The sequence below is a fragment of the Zingiber officinale genome, chromosome 4A, assembly GCF_018446385.1.
Source record: "Zingiber officinale cultivar Zhangliang chromosome 4A, Zo_v1.1, whole genome shotgun sequence".
In the NCBI taxonomy this organism is placed as follows: Eukaryota; Viridiplantae; Streptophyta; class Magnoliopsida; order Zingiberales; family Zingiberaceae; genus Zingiber; species Zingiber officinale.
The window spans coordinates 57,556,948-57,582,655 of NC_055992.1; the positions used below are offsets into that span (position 1 = coordinate 57,556,948).

General features: G+C 36.4%; 1 long non-coding RNA gene and 1 pseudogene across 1 annotated transcript; both read right to left on the minus strand.

The window, feature by feature from the left end:
- Positions 1-760: 760 nt before the first annotated feature.
- Positions 761-3,468, minus strand: LOC121973314. Its single transcript, XR_006109502.1, has 2 exons — positions 3,252-3,468; positions 761-1,444 (listed from the first exon to the last, which is right to left on the minus strand). It is a non-coding gene; the product is annotated as an uncharacterized LOC121973314 (long non-coding RNA).
- A 21,244-nt stretch (positions 3,469-24,712) lies between these two features.
- Positions 24,713-24,810, minus strand: LOC121973988 (annotated as a pseudogene).
- Between the last annotated feature and the right edge of the window lie 898 nt (positions 24,811-25,708).

Sequence of the window (25,708 nt, forward strand, 5' to 3'; positions counted from 1 at the left end):
TTGTGCCGAACTTGACCCACAAGCCAAGCAACTACCACAAACCAACTCATAGGACTAGCCGAAAACCAACTAGAGTCATATTGAACAAGAGTTTGTGTCAGGCACAATATGTTCCAAGCCTAGGTTGTATTAAGTTCGACGAGAGATGTAAATGAATCAAATCGATTTATAAACTTTTAAGCCGGCTTGATATATATTTAATTCGTATTCAAATTTCTTGAATTCGAGTATTTTTGAACTTTTTTTAGCTGAACCCAAACCCAAATTATTTAATTCGATAATTCATGAATTATTCATAAGCCTTAATATTTTATTAATATAATATAATTATATATTAAATAAATAAATTTTAAAATTTTTAAGTACTTAATTTTAAGCAATAATTCAAATAACTTACAAATATATTTAAATCTTTCGAACCAAACTCAAACGGAGCTTTGATTTGAGCCAAATTTGAGCAAAAAATTTTAAACTTTTCAAATTTCGAATCGAGTTTGAACTCGAATATAACTAATTCAAACCGAATTTGAACCTTAAATTTCTCTTTATATTCAACTCAATTTGATTCATTTGACGCATAAGCCAAGCAATATCCACACAACCCAACTTACAGGACATGCCAAGCCTAGCATGCCAATTTAATTTGTGGCAGGTTGTGCCCAACACTTTAACCCTGTCATGCCTGACCGTGTCACGAGCGGCCTAGCCCGTTTGACCTCAGTCCAATACTTGTCAATTTAATATACAAAAAGATAGAATATTAAATATTTAAAAAATATTAATAGAGATAACTCAAATTTCACAAATATTGTATTCCTCGCCAACCATTGCTCATCCGGCTTTTTAGCCGGATAAAAGGAGGCATGTTGTGTTACTCGAACCACAGGCAGATGCAAATCAGAAATGTCTATGGCAGTACAATTTTACAACTCAAGGAAATAATTTGCCAGATGCAATGGAAGGCAAGAGAACCACACAAAACGCGATCATTTAACAGGTCGATCGACATGCAACACCAATGGCTACTTACCTACATTACAAACAATGAAGCACAACAAAAGCCACCTCTAGAATCACACTATAAGATTTAAATTTTTGGTCTCATTACTTGGATCGACGTAAGAAAGGTTACAATTATGCAAAATTATAAGATTTCATTATTTATGAATATCTTTTAATTGTTTTTCTTTTACTCTCTTATATTTTTTATCCAAGTAGTCAGACGAAAAGGTTACCTTATTGTTGGTTCCTAACTGTTCGTAAGATGCTTTCAGTCATCATTTTTGTTGGGTTTTCTGTATATTTCCTCCATGTCCTTCGCCCTTGACAGCCACTTGCAAGCTGCTTCATGTTGGGGACCTCATAGTTCTGGGTAATATAAACACCACAACCAAGACCCAGTAAAAATGAGAAACTGCTCCTAATTAGCCCCATTTCGATCCTCCTGCATTCACGAAACAAACAGATGTTGTAAAGGCATGCAGAGCAAAACTATAGAATTGAAGGCATACACAGTTGACTGTAGGGACTGGACTGTAATTATACCACGGTAACATCTGTGAAATGGAAGAGATAAGAACATGGTGTTGTCAAGAGTATCAGTATCAGCAAAAATTTAAGTATCTACTTCTCGGAGCATTAGAATCGATTGAATCATAATCAACAGTATATAATTTCAAAAAAGAAAAAAAAAACAATAGAGAAAGTCAAGAAAAGATAGTTAAATTCAAGAAAGATAAATCTTAAATTTTATTGAACTTAAGAATCTTAGATTTCCTATATAAAATAATCTTATTTGTCAATTTGATCAAGTAAATAAAATCAATAGTCTTTTATGAATATTAGCAATGACATTTGTCATTACTTTTCGAAAATAAATCAAATATTAATTATATTATTATAGTACTTAGTTTTGGGATCATCAAATTGAAGATCTATGTATAACCCGCTCCTAAATTTACATTTTGCGAGACAATTATGTAATCCTAATTAGATATACTTTTCTCACACTCTAAGGCTATTGTGCAAGATTCATCAATTAAGCAAATCCCAAATACAATTGGTGTTAAACTTTGAATTGTTGAACCTTTAAACATGACTTTGTATTCTTTGTCAACTTGACTAGCAATAAGTTTCATAATTTAATGATAGCAATTCATTCATTTATCAACCCTCTAATCTTAACATACAATCAAGACGCCAACATGTGTCACTTTGAGTATTTTACAATAATGGGGCTGGATCTATGTGCTTTTGTATAGTGAATTCAGAGAAGTTATTGTCCAATCAAGCTGGCCAAAAGTTGACGCAACCAAACAAACAAACTAGATCAATCAAGCTGCCTCACAAACAAACTAGATCAACCTAGGCACCTCAGCCACATAGAACTCTACCATTATGTGAGCACTCACTTAGATACTTATAATAGGAGGATTGCACATTGAGGAGATATTACTCTCATGACTGGCTACAGTAATTCCAAGGCTCATGGTGATTCCTAAGTAAGAACTTATCACACATCTCCTTTTTTTTATTCACAAGTGATTCCTTTCCATTCATTCCACCTCAGAAAATCAACCCTTTCCACACTCAGCCCTTTCCAAAAATCCATACTCATACCAAATGCCACCCCCAACGTGATCAAGACATCCAACTTAAAGCCAAGAACCACATGAACCCGGACCCCTCATCTCGGCTAACTCAATTCGACATTAGTCAAGCTCCTTGCAATTCAGCTTGAACAAGATTGATCCACAAACCTTCGTCAACTCCAGCCAACTTCCTTAAATTGAGTTCTATGGCAGCTCCAGCTGCTGGAAGAGTTTTCTATATGCTTTAATTTACCCAATACAGATTGAATTGAGTGAAGAATATAAATTAGGATGAGGAAAAAAAAATCCTTGGTATTGTTTTGAGGAACAATGTCAAGGACATATGACAGACAATAATGGCAAATAAAATCTTAAAAAGACAAAAATGTGAGCGAACCCTTTTCCGTTAACGATATGAATATAACAATTTCATGATCTGCCTTTGAGATTTCAGCAAACGGTGTCATCCCTGATGGGAAATTATCAATAAAATACATTTCATAGCACATAACTAAGAGAGAAGACATTGAGTCAGGAAAACCACACATCAAATCAGCAATTGGATCAGTAATTTTTCGAATTATGGAAGTAGACGCCCGATCAAAGAGAAACTATAGTCAAGACAGCTATGAATGAAGAGAAAAGAGGAAAAGGATGTACCTAATCTTCGCCTGCTGGAGCGAAGGCACGAGAACAAAGCGAAAATTTTCGACCGACGAGAAGAGATCGCAGCGATCCGGGAGCGATGGACGAGGTGGGGGGATTCATCACGCACACAGCAGTTGAATAAAAAGAAAAAGGGTTTCTTGATGAATAAGAAAACAAAAATAAGAGAGAACAAGGTTAGCTTTCTTGATGATCAAGTTTAGAGAGGAGAATTTTCCTTTAATGGAAGAATAAAAATTATTTGAAAAAAAAAAGAATGAAGCATAAAAATCAGGATGAGAAATATGTTAACGTGTTATTTCAATATTTTAAAAAAAAAATACGTTTGATTTTTGTCTAAATCAGAAAGAATGAATAAAATTGATCAATTTCCTAATTCACGTCACGTAGGTGCTTTTTAGGATTATGAAGTTACGAGAGACCAGTTAATCTTATTCATTAGTTATTAAATAATAAGTTTGATCCTATATAATTTTTCTATTGATCATTAGAGTAAATTGAAAAGTATTCATAGTAAGTGGTCAAGAAGTCCAAGATTATTTAGTTGTGCGTCTCATTTAGAGGAAAATTTCTATAAATTTATCATAGCTAGGATCGAACCGTGGGTATCTAAGTGACAATCAGACACATGAAGTCTTAGAATTGAAACTCGGCACGTATGAGCATGTCTTCCTTCATGCCTTGACTACCTGCACTCATGGTTAGTAGTCATCCGTGATTTATCTTTTCGGTGTTGACTTAGGGGCGAATTGATAACGACATTAGGGGTGAACAAATTACCTTTTAATATATTTTTGGGATTATTGAGACATTAAGGTAACATATCCACCTTTTTTTTTTTTTTAAGGATTATTAGCACTAGGGGATAGCGGACTTGTTTTTTTTTTTAATTATTATCCAAATCACGTAGTCGCTTGGTTCATTTCACATTTTATCCTTCCAAAAATGGTGTGTGTGGTCGCGTGATCATCCAAAGTAGCGATGATTTAAACAGTTGTCCGAGATATGTTTCTTGTAAAAAAAATCTCAACATTATCTCACTCACGCTTCATCAGCGAAACCGAAAACTCTAATTCCCACCGGCAAAATCAACATAAATCTGTACTTTTACTTCACTAACCCTCCTTCATTTGGTATTATTCACCAGCGCTTTCACTAGCTGATGTGTGTGTTTTATGTGTTTTTTAACATTATTTTTTAGCGTACATTACGTGACATTTCATTAGCATATTTCATATTCTGGTATCTACCTTGTACTTATTTTATTCTTTTAGTTTGGAATTATTTTTTTTCTATGTTTTTTCATTGATAGAATGTATTTTTAGAGTAAAAACGGAACATTTAGGCATTGGAACGAGAAGCTACAACAAGAAACATATTTTGACCATATCCCATGACACAGACGTATTCCTCTAGCCAAAATTAATTGAAAAAGGAGCAAAGTTGACATCTCCAACATTTGACACAATCATGCCTCTCTGGTATGGTCGTGGCTTCCACCACAGAAGGAATAGCCCATAAGTAGTCGTCAGACATAGCTGTACCTTTCTCCATTTCAAAGAACAGCCGATAAGATACGGTCATACCTCTTAGGCATGATAGGTTCTTTCTCCATTGAGAAGAAATACACCCTATACATAGTCGTGCCTCTCAGGTACGACTGTGCTTTTTGTGGCAAAACCAAGGCCAGACACGGTAGTGAGTGCCTTTTACCATCAAAGACAGCTAGGGCATAAGACATAGTGGTGCCTCAAAGGCACAGTCGTGTCGTGGTAATCCACCTCGATGGTTGGGTATTCTCCAACCATTTGTAATAGTTGGAAGGGCTATAAAAGGTCCAAGAAGCCTCCTAACATGAGAGGAGGGTTTTCCCTTTCCCAGGGATACCCTAGATTAGCTGTCCAAGAGCCACCAGATGATCCATCCACTGATTGGAGCTTAGAGTCCCTTCTGAAGACTAGTAACCATCTTGATAAGCTTCCTTTTCTCCCCTTTCTCTATTTGGGATTGTAAGATGCTTTCTTTCATGTCTTGAATTGTAATCCTATTTTCATGAAGTAGTTCTCTTGATTCTATGATTAGGGAGTAGCCCGACATAATTGTTGACATCTAATTTCAATTCAAGTATTTATTTACCTTTCTTTATTGAATGATATGTTGATTCTATGGTCCGACTTTATTGTATTTATACAATTGTGACACTAATATGCCCTTTCATAATCTCACAGGATGTGGGAAATGACTGAAAGGTGAACCCAAATGCCCAAGACATAGAGAGTTGACTCACAAAGTAAGGGAGGCAACCTAGGAGACTATAGGGCTTTGTGATGGGAGCTCCCTTTTGGAAAGCGGTCATACTAGAAGTGTTGCCTCGAAAGTAAGATGATTTGCCACAAGGGGATGCTTCCTAATGGGGGTACCATTGGTTATCATAGAGTGTAATAGGTTTATTCTGATTTGGTGTCTCAAAGTAAAGGAGGGCAACTAAGGAACCATGTGGATCAAGTGATAGAGGCCTCCCTAAAAGAGAGGTCAAACTAGCAATGCCTCCTAGAAAATAAACTTGGTGTTTGGGTAGGCACGCCGATATAATTCTAAAAGTATATATAAGTATTCTTGGATAGGTCCACCTATATATGAACAACATAAAGATAGGGAAGTAACAATACTTAGGATGCTAATTATCATCGTGGCAAAATCCTAGGATCATTTCCCCAATCTAGATTTCTCCCTCAACCATTCACTTACTCTTGACCTTTTGATTGCTCTAGAGCTTCTCTCAACCTTCTCTCTATTTTCTCTTTCTTTCCCTAACTCTCTTCTGTAGTTCTGTTAGTAATTAGCCCTAAGAGCCAATCATGAGATGATTAGGCCTTTTGGGTTACTCATTGAGTTAGACTCAAATGAACTCACTCATTGGATTAAGTCCAATCCGAATTAGACACATTGGATTAATGAGTTAGACTCAATGAGTTAGACTTATTGGATTATTGGATTAATGGTTAATCCAATATAATAGTCCAACCCATTAAGAGGAATACAAAGAGATAAAAGACCCTTGGTATTCATGGGATGAATATATATAGGTTTTTTGAAATGAATTTTTCATTATATGAGATTTAGATGAAAAGAGATGAAAGATATACCTCTCATATAAAACTTAGTATATGATTGTTTTTCTCCTTCGCATGAATCTTTTAGAGAGGATCTAGTTAATTTTTCGATACGCTTAAGTATGTTTAGCGCGCTAGATCCCTACAGTGGTATCAGAGTCACTTGCGAAAGCATACACTAAATTGTTAGAATTTTATATGTGATATAGAACTTGCATGAGATGTCTACTATGAGCTACATGATTATGGGTCTCGGCCAAATAAGGTTTTAGCCAAAGAGAGTTTCAGCCAAACTAGATTTCGGCCAAAGATGTTGTCAACAACAAGGTCTCGGCCAAACAAGGTTTCAGCCAAACTATGTTTCAGCCAAAATTGTTGTGAACAGGAATATTTTGGCCAAAGGTTATGTGGGTAGTAGGGTCTTGGGTATAGCAGCAATTCATAAAATGAGTATGCAAAATAAATTTTACTTCGGGGGCGCTACCCCTTGAAACCCCCGCAAGGGGCGTTGCCTCCTTGACCCCCGCCCACTAACCGGCTAGCGGGACCGCCGTGGTATTGCGGTTCATAATTTGTTGTTGAAATCATAGTAAATTTTATGTCATAAAATATTATGAATGTTATATGACATGGTATATGGTTATGACCTTTAACCCCAATGTGATTGGATGTGTGTGTATGTTGTAATTCATAATACGCCCCTGCGTGTCGTGCCTTCATCCTTTTATTCTTGTTGTAATTTAGACTACACTCGAATGTAGCTCAAGTTTATTTAGATTTTGTAATATACAAATTAGAGAGAAATTAGTCTACTGGATGATAGTGAAAAAAGGGAGAAGGATAACAACACACACGACCAAGGAAGCACTTGGAGAAGATGCTTGGACCTAGGTTGACCTTTCAATCTTCTCATTAGCTTGAGAAGATCATAATGATGGGGACATAACCATGTCACGTTTAAATTAGCATATATGTTGATGTATGCCATGATATGCCATGAATGTATGTGATGCATGTGTAGCTATCATAATCAGGTCCTTTTCATATGCCTACCAAAGTTTAGTACTCACTACTACCTCATCATTTGTAGTCAGATTTGTCAAAGCAAAATGACTCATTTTATCTTGGTAGAGTGCGACAGGACAATTATGATGTCCGACTATTGGACTTTGGGTGTGACTTAACTAAGTTGAGAACTTAGAGGCACATTCCATATGATGAAATTTAAATTGTACTAGTCTTGGGTGATTAGCCAAAGCTAACTCAAGATGAGTTATAATGTAGATTTCATAGGATAGGAAAACAAACAAATAGTTTTATTCACCTAAAGATACAAGAGTTACATAGGATGTAATTGGTAAATGTTGTCTACCTAAGTTGTACTAAGTCTTGGGCGATTAGACAAAGCTAACTCAAGATAAGGTATAATATGGATCTTGTCCAATTAGTACACGTTGCCTACCTAATGTATACAAGTCTTGGGCAATTAGCCAAAGCTAACTCAAGATGAGGTATAATGTGGATCTTGTCTCACTTGAATGTCTTTGCTTTTGGGTTTAGAGCTAGTAGTGACTTGCTCCTACCAAGCTTTAGAATTCAGTGGGAGGATCATTTAATTAAAGACCTAGTTAAATGATCTTAATATGATACCTATTTCTGCATTTTATTGTTGTAGATCACCATGTTGTCTAGTACGTAGAAGACACTATCTCTGCGATCTGTCCTTGATAAGGACAAGCTCAATGGAGCTAATTTCCTAAACTGGTATAGAAACATGAGAATAGTTCTCAAAAAAGAAAGAAAAGTATACGTCCTAAAGCAGCCCATTCCTGAAGCACCCCTCGCTACTGCCACTAGAGCTAATAAGGATGATTACAAAAAACATCAAGATGATGCATTAGATGTGTCATGCATTATGCTCACTACCATGAACTCTGAGCTTCAGAAGCAACATGAGAACATGGATGCTTATGATATGGTTGAACATCTTAGATAACTATATCAAGGACAAGTAAGACATGAGAGATTTGAGATCTCTAAAGCACTATTTCAATGCAGAATGCAAGAAGGAAGTCCCGTAAGGCCATATACACTCAAAATGATTGGGTATGTAGAACACCTACAGCGATTGGGATTTCCACTAGGATAAGAATTGGCCACTAATCTTATCTTGCAGTCATTACCCGATAGCTATAGTCAATTTGTCATGAACTACAACATGAATGAAATTGACAAACCGCTGCATGAGATGTTGAGCATGTTGAGAACTGCTGAACTCAACCTTGAGAAGGCAAAGTCTAGTACCATTTTGATGGTCTAAGGGAAAAGGCAAGTGGAAGCCTAAAGGTAAGGGTAAGACCCAAGCCAAAGGAAAGGGCAAGACTCATGCATTGAAACCCAAAGGTGGGGTGGCTAAGGAAGGAACCTGCTTCCACTGTGACGAGACTAGACATTGGAAGAGGAATTGAAAAGGAAGAGAAGTGAGAATTCTGCCTTAGGTATATATGTTATAGAAGTTAATCTGTCTATTTCTTCTTCGCGGTTATTAGATACTGAGTGTGCATCTCACATTTATACTAATGTGTAGTGGCTGAGAAATAGTAAATCATTGACAAAGGGCAAAGTGGACCTATGTGTAGGCAATGACACAAGAGTTACTGTTATAGCTGTAGGAGCATATTCCTTATCTTTGCCCACTGGACATATTTTAGAACTTGAAGAGTGTTGTTATGTGCTTACCTTGACTAAGAACATTATCTCTGTTTCTTGTTTGGACAAGAAAGATTTTTCATTTATAATAAAGGATAAATGTTGTTATGTTTATTTCAATGAAATGTTCTATTGTAGTGCATGTCTTGTGAATGGACTCTATGTTCTAGACGATGACAACCCAATCTATAATATAAATATCAAATGGTTCAAGTCTAATGATTTAAATCAAACATATCTCTGGTATTGTCGCTTGGGTCACACAAATGTGAGTTGTATATCCCAACTCCATAAAGATGAACTTTTGGACTCATTTGATTTTGAATCATATGAGGTATGTGAATCTTGTCTTTAAGGAAAGATGACTAAGACTCCATTTATTGGACGAAGCGAAAGGGCTAATGATCTGTTATGACTCATATATACTGATGTATGTGACCCTTTCAAAATAATAGCTGGAGGAGGCTATTATTACTTCATTACCTTCAATGATGATTTCAGTAGATACGACTATGTGCATGTGATGAGATACAAGTCATAATCTTTTGAAAAGTTCAAAGAATTCAAGAATGAAGTACAAAAGTAACTTGGTAAGAGTATTAAGATGCTTCGATCAGATCGAGGTAGGGAATACCTTAGCCAAGAGTTTCATGACCATCTCATTGAGTGTGGGATAATATCTCAACTCACTCCACCTGGAACACCACAATGGAATGGTGTATCAGAAAGGAGAAATCATACTTTATTAGATATGGTATGATCGATAATGAGTCATACAGATCTTCCTACTTCCTTCTGGGGGCATGCTCTAGAGACGACCGCTTTCACACTTAACTGAGTTCCATCTAAGGTCATCATAAAGACACCATATACGATATGGATAGGGAAGAGTCCCAAGATATTTTTTATGAATATTTGCGGTTATGAGGCTTACGTTCGATAACAAGTCTCAGATAAACTAGGACCCAAATTAGACAAGTGCTATTTTGTAGGATATCCCAAGGAAACAAAGGGATATTACTTCTATAATCCCACACAAGGCAAGGTATTTGTTGCCAGAACTAGCGTCTTTCTAGAAAGAGAATTTATTTTTAGAAAAACTAGTGGGAGTAAAGTCAATCTTGAAGAAATTCAGGATACACAAACTAGCACCGAAGCCTTGATGGAAATTGAACAGGTACCACAAGATGTTGTGGATCATAATTTTGTTACACCGCAAGAAGTTGTGGAATAGCAACCTGTTCAAGTAGCACAAGTTCTACACAGATCTGATAGGACCCGTCGTCAACCCGAGAGATATTCTTTTCTCTTGTCTAACAACGGTGATATAGTGCTAGTTGGTCTCAACGAGCCCACATTTTATCAGGAAGCTGTACAGGGTCTAGATTCTGAGAAATGGCTATAGGACATAAGATCAGAAATGAAATCCATGTACAATAACCAAGTATGGACTTTGGTTGTGTTAGATTGTATATTAAAAGCCTAGCTTTTGTAAACATTTATTTTTAAAATAAGAGAATCACATTGGTTAAATGTCTATATTTATTTGCTAAGTGTAATTGTTTAATTAATTTATAATGTAGATAACACGATGTGTGGTGTCACACACAGAAGATCATGTTATCAGTTCTTTATAAATTATAAATAGTTGTTCACGACTAAGATGGAAAGGAATAAACCATTGGAATAGTCATAGTGTAATTAAGTATTAGTTTATCTTGACTAATAAATTACACTAGTACACTCTGATTGTATTGAGTAGGAACATTTAAGGTAAATTCTTTTTATACTGACTTAATAAAAGAACAAGACCTTAGTTATTATGGAAGTGTGTGCTCTTAATTCTAATATAATAAGAAGCACATATATTTAGTATTTATTTCTTTAACTTATCAAAGGGTGAGATTTAGCTCGATAAATCAATAGGCCCGATAAGTTGGGAAATGATATTACTTATAGTGTGTGTGTTGCTGATTATAGAAGGAAATTGTGTCCTAGTAATCTAGGTTGAGAATGTCCCCAAAAGGAGCTAATAAAGATTGTCATGTTAAACCCTGCAGGTGGACTTAGTCCGACATGACAATGAGGTTGAGTGGTACTACTCTTGGACAAAGACATTAATTAAAGAGAGTTGTTAGTAACTCAATTAAATTAATGGATATTCGATATCTTAAACACAGGGAGACTAACACACTCATGATAATAAGGAGCCCATAATGTAATTTGAGATTGGTGCGGTAGTGCAATAATAACTCACTAGTAGAATGTGTTATTATTGATGAACTTGAGTTGTGTGTTCGGGACAAACACGGGATACTCGAGTTCATCGGGAGGCCAAAACCAATTTCTCCTCTAGGTCATGTCGTAGCCTCAATAAAGCCTCAAATCCATCCATGTAAAGTCCATCTTGGTGTCCAAGAAGGGGGCCGACCCAAGGCTTGGTGACCAAGCCAAGGGCTGACCACTATCTTCTCAATGAGGGTCGACCCTTTGCTTGGTGCCCAAGTAATAAGGGGTCGACCACCATAATTCAAATAAGGAGGGGTGTTTTGAATTTTTAAAATCTTTTCTTTGTAGATAACTACAAGTTTTAAAAGAAGGATTTTAAATTTACAAAACTTTCCTTATTTGAATTAGGCCACATGTTTTAAAAGAAAGTTTAAAAGTTTTAAAACTTTCCTTTTGTAACCATCCTCATGATTTTTTGGGAAAAAAATGAAGGGAGTTTTAAATTTGAAACTTTTTATTTTTGTAACCATATTAAAATAGAAAATTTTAGAAGAGAAGTTTTAAATTTTAAAATTTGGTTTTAATTTTATAACTTTCCTTTTTTAACATCCACATTAGGAAATTAAAAGAGAGCTTGTAAAATTTTATAAGAGCTTTCCTTCTTTGCTTATAAAATTTTTACAAAATATTTCTTTCTTCTCTTAAGGGTTGGACACCCTTGCTTGGTGCCCAAGCAAGGAGCCGACCAATCATTAAATCAATCAAGAAAAAATAAGGAATTAAAAAGGAGGAAAGGAAAAACAAGAGGAAGATTTTAATTTTTGTAAAAATCTTTCCTTATTTGCCTTGGGCAAGTATTATAAAAGAAGGGAGGAGAGGCCTCCTGAGAAATCAATTCTTATTCTCTTGTTGGAGCTCTCTCTTATGGCCAACCCTCTCTCTTTCCTTTCGCCTTGCTCTCTTTTGTTCCTTGGTGGTGGTGGTGGCCGAATACTAGAGAAGGAGGAGGAGCTTTTGGGTGGTGTTCATCTTGGAGGATCGTCGCCCATACGACGTCCAAGAGGAGGCGAGGAATACGGCAGAAGATCTCGAGATTATTAGCATACAAAGAAGAGGTATAACTAGTAATTATTTTCCGCATCATGCTAGTTCTTCTTTGTATGAATTCCAAACATAAGAGGCATATGATTCTAGAGTTTCAAATTTGTGATTCGAGTATGTGTTTTTTTGTTTTTCGAATTTGTGATTTGATTATTCTTTTTTGTTAAACCTAATGTTATTTTAGGAAATTAAATATTTAATTTTGTTAAGAGGTTTTGTCGAGGCAGTGGTGAATGCTCCCATACCCAAGAAGGCCATGTGCCTCGCCATGTTTGTCCTGGTATCCGATTTCTGAATAGATATTTAATTGAATTTGTAACATAGGTTGATTTGGATCAATAGTGTTAAGTTCTGCTTGCGATCCAAATCTAAACCATTAAGAACAGACAAGTTAAATTTGGAATCAATAATGTAAAGTTTCGTTTACGATTCCTAATTTAATTTCTAAAGAACACAATAGGTTGTTTAGGAAAGGTTCGTCACTTGTACAAAATTTTTGTACAGTGGAACCGGCATGATTTTCCTAAGACCAACCAACAATTGGTATCAGAGCTAGGGTTTGCCTCTGTGTGTTTGGTTTTCAAATAGATTAGACACATGTCATACATAATTTAGGCAGGATAATAGTAAGATGTGCTAACTTTGTGGTTGCATGCTCCAACTATTATGGCATATAGATATTGTGTGTGATTGGAACCTTGGACATGTCAAGGGTATTTTATTGTGTGTGCATGATTGTAATATTAAATACAGCAGGAGCTGTATTAGTTATTAGGATTTTATATTTTTGTTTCGATCTAGATTATATGTACATTCCTTTATGAAATATAGGATCGATATATGTAAAATTCTATTTTTGTCGCGGAGCGTATCCTTGTGAGGCGTGGTGCTATTGGAGGACCAGAGGCACAGCGGAAAAGGAAGCTCGATGGACCCGACGACATGATCCCTAGGGATGGCAGCACGCGAAGGACAGTGATGGTAGAAGCCATAATAGTTGGAAAATTAATTTTCATATTTATTGCTTTTATTTACTGTGATGTGTGTGTGTGCATGTGATGTATGCTAGCATAGTCAAAAATCCTCACCTTAAATAACTAAGTGGGAGAGGGATTTTTAAATAAATTCCACGGTCTCCATTACTGGTTTGTAAGTGACGCAACAAGTTTGCGTGTTGGCTCTGAGTGCCTCCCTGCACAACGGATGAGTTTGTTGCGAATCACTAGATCAAACTTCCTTTATGGATGGTTATAGGAAATTATTTAGGAGTGTGTGATCTTCTCCAATTGAAGGGATACAATCCTATTTAATGGACTAAGTATCAAGTAATGGTATACATTTAGACGCATTCAATAGTATCCTCCCCAACGGAGTCACTGCTATTGTTTTGCGTGACCAAAGGAAAACCAACTTTTAATTTTATTTGTCATAAAGTTAGGATGACAAGATAATAAAATTAATGGGTAAAATCCTCCTCTTACAAATGTTGAATTTGTATACGTCCACACTAACGTGGCATGCAAAATTCATGATGTTTTGAGGTGTTGGTAAATTTAAATAGTATTGTTTGAGGAATCAATATTATTCTAAATTTATAGTCTTGACCAAAGTTTATTTTGTGATTCTTAGGATGACTTTCAACCCACTGGCCATTATATTGAAAGAGAACAAACTTATTGGTCCCAACTATATAGATTGGAAAAGAAACCTGGACATTGTCCTAACTGTTGAGGGCTATAAGTTTGTATTGTCAGAGGTTTGCCCAAATGTGCCTAATAGTGATTCTACCCAAGAGGAGATTGAGTATCATAAGAAATGGGTAAAAGTAGATGAGATGACACAGTGTTACATTTTGGCTTTAATGTCGAATGTATTGCAACATCAGTATCAGGATTTACCGACAGCTTATGATATAATGAACAATCTCAAGGATCTCTTTGGATATCAGGATCGGGCTGCTAGGCAAGAAGCAATGAGAAAGTTAATGATAACCACCATGACAGAGGGTACTCCTGTCAGGGACCATATCCTAAAGATGATGACTTATTTAAACGAAATACAAATCCTTGGAGGAGAAATTAATGTGGAAACCCAGATCGATATGATTCTCCAGACGCTACCCAGAAGTTTTGAGCATTTTCGCCTGAACTATAATATGAATAAAAGGATGTATTCATTGGCGGAACTGCTGACAGAACTTCAGGCAGCAGAAGGGTTATTTCTTCATAATTCTCAAATTCACTATGCTGAAAATGGTTCTACTTCTAAGTCAAAAGGCAAGAAGAAGAAGAAATAGGCTGTTTCAGCAAAGAAGGTGAATACACCTCAAGGTACAAGACCAAAAGCTGGAATGAAGAAGCCGAAGGGCAAGTGCTTCATCTACAAGCAGGCTGGACATTGGAAAGCTGACTGTCCTCGTAGGAAAGAGAACAATAAAGGTATATCTCATTCTCTAGTAGTTGAAACATGTTTAGTGATGTTATCTACCAGCACCTGGTGTGTAGACACAGGAGCCACTGATCATGTCTGTAATTCTTTGCAGGGGTTCCAGGAAACCCGACGACTATTTGAAGGAGAGATAACCGTCTACATGGGCAATGCTACTAAGGTGGCGGCTGTTGCAGTGGGGAACGTCTACTTATCTTTTGATAGGAATAGAAGTTTGATTTTAAGAAATTGTCTTTATGTACCCAATTTCAGAAAGAATTTAATTTCAGTTTCTAAACTATATTTGGATGGATATTCTGTTTCTTTTAATAACAATGTGGTTATAAAAAGAAATAGGGTTATTATCTGTTCTTGTGCATTGGTTGGCAATTTATATACTTTAAATCCAATTTCTTCGACAAAGTAACAAATGAAAATCAATAACACATCTTTTAATTCCAATAAGAGAAAGGAACCTTCGCAGATGAATCAAACATATCTTTGGCATCTAAGGCTTGGTCATATTAACTTAAGTAGGATTCAAAGGCTTATAGCTGATGGACTCTGGGTTCATTAGTGGTGGAAAACTTTCCAATTTATGAATCTTGCTTGGAAGGTAAGATGACCAAGAGATCTTTTAAGGCCAAGGGGTATAGAGCCAAAGATGTGTTAGAACTGGTTCATTCTAATTTGTGTGGTCCTATGTCTATCCAGGCAAGAGGTGGTTTCAAATACTTTATCTCCTTTATAGATGATTATTCGAGATACGGATACATTTACTTGATGCGCCGCAAGTCTGAGTGCTTTGATAAGTTCAAAGAGTACAAGGCTGATGTGGAGAAATGCCTTGGTAAAAGTATCAAGACACTACGGTCTGATCATGGTGGCGAATACCTCTTAGGAGAGTTTAGGAATTACTTATCAGAGGTCGGGATTCAATCCCAATTATCTGCACCTGGTACACCCCAACAGAATGGTATGGTAGAATAAAGGAATAGGACTCTTATGGAAATGGTTAGATCGATGATGAGTTATTCAGAATTACCAAATTCATTTTGGGGATATGCTCTGGAAACAGCAGTGTACATTCTGAATATGGTATCTTCTAAAACAGTTCCTTCTACTCCCATGGAATTGTGGAATAGACGTAAGCCTAGTTTGAGTCATATCCGGATATGGGGTACTCTAGCACATGCGCTGAAGGGAGATACTGACAAGTTGGAATCACGTACAGAAGTATGTCTGTTTGTGGGATATCCTAAGGGAACGAAGGGTGGTTTGTTTTATAATCTTAAAAATCAGAAGATTATTGTTAGCACCAATGCTCGATTTTTAGAAGATGATTATGTAATGAACCATAAGCCCATGAGTAAAATTATTCTAGAAGAAATAAGAGAGGACACGTCTATTTTAGTACCAACAGTACAAGATGAAGTACCACAAGAGACTGCAACACGTGTCACACATGATACACAACCAGAGACAGTGCCTCGTCATAGTGGGAGGGTTGTAAGGCAACCTGAGAGATTCATGTTTTTGGGAGAGTCTTCAGACTTGATCCCGGGTAAACATGAACCTGATCCCCGGACATATGACGAAGCACTCCAAGATAAAGATGCAGTATCTTGGCAAAAGGCAATGAATTCTAAAATAGAGTCTATGTATTCTAATAAGGTCTGGGAGCTTGTAGAACCACCAGATGGTGTGAAAGCCGTTGGGTGCAAATGGATCTACAAAAGGAAAAGAGGGACAGATGGGAAGGTAGAAACCTTCAAAGCAAGGCTTGTTGCGAAAGGGTATACTCAGAAAGAGGGAATCGATTATGAGGAGACCTTTTCATCGGTAGCTATGCTTAAGTCTATCCGAATACTCTTATTCATTGCCGCTCATATGGATTATGAGGTTTGCCAAATGGATGTCAAGACATCTTTCCTTAACGGAAGTCTTGAAGAAAACATCCATATGAAGCAACCAGAATGGTTCATTGAAAAAGGCAAAGAACATCTAGTGTGCAAGCTCAATCGGTCCATTTATGGACTGAAGCAAGCTTCAAGATCTTGGAGCATCCGGTTTAACGAAGTAATCCAGTCATATAGATTTATTCAATGTCTGAATGAGTCTTGTGTATACAAGAAGTGCAACGGAAACGTGGTGGTATTTCTTGTACTATACGTAGATGACATTTTGTTAATTGGCAACAATATCAAAGTATTATCATACATAAGGGTATGGTTGTCCAAACAATTCGATATGAAGGACTTAGGAGAATGTGCACACATTCTTGGGATCAAAGTCATAAGGGATCGCAAGAAAAGGATGTTGTGCCTATCTCAAGCTTCATATATAGATACAATCCTTACTCGTTTTAGCATGCAAAACTCCAAGAAAGGTTTCTTACCTTTTTGGCATGGAGTAGCTTTATCTAAAGAGATGTCTCCGAAGACATCAAAAGAGATAGAGGACATGATGACAGTTTCTTATGCTTCGGCTGTGGGAAGCCTAATGTATGCAATGTTGTGTACGAGACCGGGTATCTGTTTTGCCGTTGGCATGGTTACCAGATATCAAAGTAACCCTGGGCAAGGACATTAGACTACGGTAAAGCATATATTGAAGTACCTGAGAAGGACTAGAGATTATATGCTAGTTTACCAAGTAGATGATTTGCTCCCTATGGGTTACACGGATTCAGACTTCTAATCAGATAGGGATAATAGTAAGTCTACATCGGGCTATCTGTTTACTCTAGGAGGTGGGGCCATTGCATGGAGGAGTGTTAAGCAGAAATGCGTTTCAGACTTAACCATGGAAGCTGAGTATGTGGCAGCCTCTGAGGCAGCCAAAGAAGCTGTATGGCTCAGGAATTTCCTAATGGACTTAGATGTGATTCCTGGTTTGCCCAAAATCATCACAATTTATTGTGATAATAGCGGTGCAGTTGCAAACTTGAAGGAATCACGAGCCCATAAGGCGAGTAAGCATATAGAGCGCAAGTACCACCTGATACGAGACATCGTCAAGCGAGGAGAAGTTGTCGTTGCCAAGATTACATCAGCAGATAACCTAGCAGATCCTTTCACTAAGGCCCTTCTGGTGAAAGATTTTGATTGGCTTATAGAGGGGATGAGAATTAGATGTATGACAACAGATATGACAACTTAGTCTTTTAGTATAAGTGAGAGACTGTTAGAGTGTATACTAAAAGCCTAGCTTTTGTAAACATTTATTTTTGAAATAAGAGAATAACATTGGTCAAATATCTACATTTATTTGCTAAGTGTAGTTGTTCAATTAATTTATAATGTAGATAACATGGTGTGTGGTGTCACACACAGAAGATCATATTATCAGTTCTTTATAAATTATAAACAGTTGCTTACGACTAAGATGGAAAGGAACAAACCGTTGGAATAGTCGTAGTGTAATTAAGTATTGGTTTATCTTGACTAATAAATTACACTAGTACACTCTAAGTGTATTGAGTAGGACCATTTAAGGTAAGTTCTTTTTATACTGACTTAGTAAAAGAACAAGACCTTAGTTATTATGGAAGTGTGTGCTCTTAATCCTAATATAATAACAAGCACATATATTTTGTATTTATTTCTTTAGCTTATCAAAGGGTGAGATTTAGCTCGATAAATCAATAGGTCCGATAAGTTGGGAAATGATATTACTTATAGTGTGTGTTGTTGATTATAGAAGGAAACTCTGTCCTAGTAATCTAGGTTGAGAATGTCCCCAAAAGGAGCTCATAAGGATTGTCATATTAAACCTTGCAGGTGGACTTAGTCCGACATGACAATGAGGTTGAGTGGTACTACTCTTGGACAAAGACATTAATTAAAGAGAGTTGTTAGTAACTCAATTAAATTAATGGACATTCGATATCTTAAAAACAGGGAGACTAACACACTTATGATAATAAGGAGCCCATAATATAATTTGGGATTGGTGCGGTAGTGCAATAATAACTCTCTAGTGGAATGATTTATTATTAATGAACTTGACTTGTGTGTTCGGGGCGAACACGGGATACTCGAGCTCACCGGGAGGCCAAAATCAATTTCTCCTCTAGGTCCCTGTCGTAGCCTCAATGAAGCCTTAAATCCATCCATGTAAAGCCCATCTTAGTGTCCAAGAAGGGGGCTGGCCCAAGGCTTGGTGACCAAGCCATGGGTCGGCCACTATCTTCTTAATGTGGGTTGGCCCTTTGCTTGATGCCCAAGCAATAAGGGGTTGGTCACCATAATTCAAATAAGGAGGGGTGTTTTGAATTTTTAAAATCTTCTCTTTATAGATAACTACAAGGTTTAAAAGAAGGATTTTAAATTTACAAAACTTTCCTTATTTGAATTAGGCCACATGTTTTAAAAGAAAGTTTAAAAGTTTTAAAACTTTCCTTTTGTAACCATCCTCATGATTTTTTGGGAAAAAAAATGAAGGGAGTTTTAAATTTGAAACTTTTTATTTTTGTAACCATATTAAAATAGAAAATTTTAGAAGAGAAGTTTTAAATTTTAAAATTTGGTTTTAATTTTATAACTTTCCTTTTTTAACATCCACATTCGGAAATTAAAAGAGAGCTTGTAAAATTTTATAAGAGCTTTCCTTCTTTGCTTATAAAATTTTTACAAAATATTTCTTTCTTCTCTTAAGGGCTGGCCACCCTTGCTTGGTGCCCAAGCAAGGAGCCGACCAATCATTAAATCAATCAAGAAAAAATAAGGAATTAAAAAGGAGGAAAGGAAAAACAAGAGGAAGATTTTAATTTTTGTAAAAATCTTTCCTTATTTGCCTTGGGCAAGTATTATAAAAGAAGGGAGGAGAGGCCTCCTGAGAAATCAATTCTTATTCTCTTGTTGGAGCTCTCTCTTATGGCCAACCCTCTCTCTTTCCTTTCCCCTTGCTCTCTTTTGTTCCTTGGTGGTGGTGGTGGCCGAATACTAGAGAAGGAGGAGGAGCTTTTGGGTGGTGTTCATCTTGGAGGATCGTCGCCCATACGATGTCCAAGAGGAGGCGAGGAATACGGCAGAAGATCTCGAGATTATTAGCATACAAAGAAGAGGTATAACTAGTAATTATTTTCCGCATCATGCTAGTTCTTCTTTGTATGAATTCCAAACACAAGAGGCATATGATTCTAGAGTTTCGAATTTGTGATTCGAGTTTGTGTTTTTTTTGTTTTTTGAATTTGTGATTTGATTGTTCTTTTTGGTTAAACCTAATATTATTTTAGGAAATTAAATATTTAATTTCGTTAAGAGGTTTTGTCGAGGCAGTGGTGGATGCTCCCATACCCAAGAAGGTCATGTGCCTCGCCATGTTTGTCCTAGAAATCGATTTCTGAAATAGATATTTAATTGAATTTGTAACATAGGTTGATTTGGATCAATAATGTTAAGTTCTGCTTACAATTCAAATCTAAACCATTAAGAACAGACAAGTTTAATTTGGAATCAATAATGTAAAGTTCCGTTTGCGATTCCTAATTTAATTTCTAAAGAACACAATAGGTTGTTTAGGAAAGGTTCGACACTTGTACAAAATTTTTGTACAGTGGAATCGGTACGATCTTCCTTGGACCTACAACAGGTTGATCCACCTGAAGGGATCAAACTCATTGGGTGTAAGTGGGTCTTCAAGGTGAAGATTGACATGGATGGACATATGAATACTTATAAAGGTAGATTAGTGACTAAAGGATTCAAATAAATTCATGGTATAGACTATGATGAAACCTTTTCACCAGTTATAATGCTCGTCTATTCCGATCATGCTTGCAATTACAACTTACTATGATTATGAGATCTGGTAGATGGATGTCAAAACTACATTTCTCAATGGAAATCTACTCAAGGATGTGTACAGGACACAACATGAGAGTTTTGTTGATCTAGAGCATGCTAGAAAGGTAAATATGTTGCAAAGATCCATATATGGATTAAAGCAAGCTTCTAGAAGCTGGAATCTTCGATTCGATGATGCGATCAAAACATTTGGTTTCATTAAGAATGAAGATGAACCTTGTATCTACAAGAAGTTTAGTGGGAGCACAGTCATCTTCTCATATTGTATGTAGATAACATACTTCTCATTAGAAATGATATCCCTACTCTTCAGTCAGTGAAGACTTGATTTGGGAATTGTTTCTCAATGAAGGACTTAGGTAAAACAACATATATTTTATGCATCAAGATCTATAGAGATAGATCCAGGAGATGGCTTGATCTAAGCTAGAGTACATATATTGATAAGGTGGTTAAACGTTTTTCCATGGAGAATTCCAAAAAAAAAGGGGTCCTTGCCTATGTCACATGGTGTGAGTCTTTCGAAGACTCAATGCCCCTCTTCTAAGGAACAAAGAGACCGCATGAATTAGATTCCTTATGCATCTATTATATGATCTATCATGTACACCATATTTTGTACTCATCAAGATGCCTCATATGCGTTATGTTTGACAAGAAGATATCAGTCAGATCCAGGTGAAGGTCACTAGGTAACAGTCAAGAATATTCTTAAGTACTTGAGAAGAACTCAAGATTATTTCTTATCTTTGGAGGCGATAAAGAGCTTGCTGTAATGGGTTACAGCTGTTGCTGTAAATGGTTACAATGGTGCAAGCTTCCAAATTGAGAAGGAAGATTCTAGATTATAGTTAGGGCATGTATTTTACTTAAATGACGGTCTTGGGTATTGGATATTACAATTATTCCATCTCATTCGAGGGATCATCGATATATGAGATATGAGGATATGCAGAGAGCCAAACAATGCTAACATTATGGATCCTTTGACCAAGGCTTTGGCACCGAGGAAGCATGATGGTCACACTAGGTCAATGGATATTAGATATTTCAGTGATTGACACTAGTGACATAAGGAGATTGTTAGTGTAAGCCCTAAGAGGCAATCAAGAGTTGATTGACTTAGGACATTTTGTATCATATTTTGTTATTTCATTAGAAGGTAAAGGTTATGATTATTATATTTACTTCAGTTCAGTGCCGAATGAATAAGTATAATAATGTCCTAGGGTAGAAGGTTCTAATCTATAATATATCAATTGGTTGAATTGATAGTGAGATATTGTAGAGAATGCTACTCTAAACTATTCCTAGTCAAGCATTAATATACAAGAACAATATTAATGCGTTAAGACTAGCATGTAAGTCAACAGATGACTTAATCTCACAAGTCATGGATATGAGATATCAAGTTGACATATGGGTATATATTAGAGAATATGTACTGAATTGATCCGTCATGAGATGTTTCATGGATCGTTATATGTGTCATAAACATTCTCATGTGACTATTGATATGAATAGTCCTTAGACCTAAAGTCACTACACTCCCTATATAAGGAGTTGTGTACTTTGGTATTGTCAAACGTTACCTATAATAGGGTGGACTATAACATCACTTGTAGATAAGATCTATACTTTCCATATAACGGAAGTGATATCTGTGGGCCCCTTGATTAGTAGGACACAAGAATGTATGGTCATACTCAGATGAGTCAATATAAGATATTGAGCTTATTTGTTTAGTGTGTCTACTTAGAGATCAAGAAACATAAAGATTGATAAGAGGATGACACGGTATATGCCTCATTGATCAATCTAGATATCAAGGATAGAAGGACCAAGTCATACAAGATAATAGCCACAGAAAGGTTAGGTCAGATCTTAACTTTCTCGTCACTTGGGTAGAAATGATGCATTGCTAGAGGCCACTCATTACTTATGTATCGCAAATGTTGATTTGGATACATTGCCAATATTACGAGAGCCTATTGGGTCACACAGAAAGAACATATTAGTTTGGAGATGGGTATTTTAGTTTGACTAAAATACTAAGGATATTAAGAATAATGGGTAAATCCAAAGTGTTGGTGTTATCTTAGTGGTGATTGGCACTAGTGTTAGTGGGAGATTGTTAGTAATTAGTCCTAAGAGTCAATCATGAGATGATTAGGCCTTTTGGGTTACTCATTGAGTCAGACTTAAATGAACTCACTCATTGGATTGAGTCAAATCTAAATTAGACACATTGGATTAATGGGTTAGACTCAATGGGTTAGACTTATTGGGTTATTGGATTAATGGTTATCCAATATAATAATCTAACCCATTAAGAGAAATACAAAGAGACAAAAGACCCTTGGTATTCATGCGATGAATATTTATAAGTTTTTTTGAATGAATTGTTCATTAGATGAGATTTAGATGAAAAGAGATGAAAGGTATACTTCTCATGTAAAACTTAGTATATGATTGTTTTTCTCCTTCGCATGGATCTTTTGGAGAAGATCTAGTTAATTTTCCGCTGCGCTTAAGTTTGTTTAGCGCGCTAGATCCCTATAGCTTCTAGACTCAAGAACCTTCGATTCTCTGGATAATTTGCTTCACCTACTCAATCAATACTTGACTATACAGTCCTTGTAGATTTGATATCTTTTTATTACATGACAATAATCATACACTTGTAGATTATACATTAAATTTTTGGCATCGCTACCGAGGACTATGTTGAAGTCAATATTAATTGGAGAAGTGATTTAGTTAATCTAGACTCCTTTTTCATCTGAAATTCTAAATTTCTTTTCTTTTATGAAATTCTGCAATTTCTTTTCTTTTCTTCTTTTACTACATTTCTTCTTGCTTTCTAATTGTTTTGTAGGTGTTAGTGTGAGTTTCATTTTATAGGAAGGACTAGCCTAACAAGAAATCTACTTCCTATAGATACTAAATCAACAGGACATTCCATCGAAGAAGAAACTTGCAAAAGCAATTAAAAGCATAATATTCTCTAGCAACAATCATGGCAAACAAAACATTGAAAGATTATGCTACATCAAGTGCTAGAGGCTTAAGGTCTAACATCACCAGACCTTCAATTGAGGTCAGTAATTTTGAGTTAAAGCCTATTGTTATCCAGATGGTACAACATAACCAATTTGGTGGGGGACCAACTAAAAACACAAATCAATACTGTAGGATAAAAAAAAATTAGATATCTTTACAATTGTATGATATTGTCCACTTTGGATCTAATCCCTCAGGATTTTGCTCTTGGGCTCTACCCAAAAGGTCTCATGCCAATGGAGATGACTTTCTTTTATACCCATGATATTTCTCATGTATTTTCAATGTGGGGTTGTGTTTGCAACCTTGCAACCCCAACAATCCCCCCTTAAACAAAGGATCACAGGCTTCCTACATCCGATCCTTGACCCACCAGGTCTTCCTACCCCTCGGTCCATTCGACTTACTAGGACTTCCTTGCCTAGCCACAACTAGGACTTCCTGCCTGGTGTCTGGTCCTCTTGATCCGAACATAGGAGCCCCCACTTTCTTTGTTTGAGGTCAATATTGTAACCACATGACTCAATCAGACCATAGCTCTTGTCCACAGTCAGCGGTTAAACCTTCTGGTAGTCCGGGCTCTAATACCAATTCTAGGATCGAAAAGAATTTAGATATCTCTACAGTTACATGATATTATCCACTTTGGGTCAAAGTTCTCATGGTTTTACTCTTAGGCTCTACCCAAAATGCCTCATGCCAATGGAGATATCTTTCTCTTATAAACCCATGATCTTTCTCATGTATTTTCAATGTGAGACTATGTTTGTAACCTTGCAACCCCAACAAATACTTGTAGATTTTCCCTGAAATCTGTGGGACCATATAATGTAATTAGGCTATTGCTGAAGCTATAAGATTGATGCTCTTCTCTTTCTCATTGAGGGACAAACAAAAGGCTTGTCTAAATTCACTCCCAGTAGATATCATCACAACTTGGGATCAATGCGAGTAGAGTTTTTTAGAGAAATTCTTTCTTCCAAGTAAAATAGCCCATTTGAGGAATCTTATGACACGATTAATGCAAAAAGATAGTGAATCTCTATTTGAAGCTTGGGATAGATTCAAGGGACTATTACGTCAATACCTCCACCATAGTTTAGAGAAATGACTAATTATCCACACCTTCTACAATAGAATTTCATATCCTACGAAAGTGTCTTTGGACTTCGCAACCGGTGAAGCTTTAATGAACAAGGGTTTGGATAAAGTCGAAGAAATCATTGAAAATGTGGCCCTTAACTACCACTAGTGGGCATCTGAATGAGGTAACCCTGTCAAAATCACTAGTAAGTATGATGTAAATACTCTAGATTTGATTTCTACCAAGATGGATGCACTTACAAAAAGGTTTGTTTCATTTAATGTGAATTCTATGAGCATTAATAATGTACCTTGTGCAGCTTGTGGTGATATAGGACACACAGTGAACTCTTGACAATTGGGAGCTATCTGAAAGTCCCTTTCGACCAACAAGAGGGGAGTAAATTGCCTCGCACAATTAAATAATGAATACCTTTCTCAGACTCTTGGCTTTCAAATAATTACACACTTAAAGAAATAATAATAGAATTAAGAGGAGTATGAAATAAACAAATTACTTGGTTGAAAATTAGAGGATTGTTACTCCAAGGAAATAAGCTGATTATGAAGATCTCCTTCTTGAACAAAATGTTGAAGGTGGATAAGCCTCATACACGAAAATAAAGCTTGGAAATGAAAAACAGAAAGAGATTCAAAGTACAAAGTGTGTTATACTAAATGGAGAAGACCAGGACTCTATTTATAGCCTACTGGTCAAAACTGACCGTTTGCTAACATGGCACGGTCCGGACACCCCCTAGTGTGGCAAATCTTATCTTCTCACAAACGGCTATGCAACGGTCAAAGGATAAAGTTTTATGCTTCTCCAAGCACCTGGACCATTGCCGACGTTGATCCGCAACATCGATGCATTGAGGCACCCTTTCTACACCAAGGTGGTCTAGCACTTGAATAA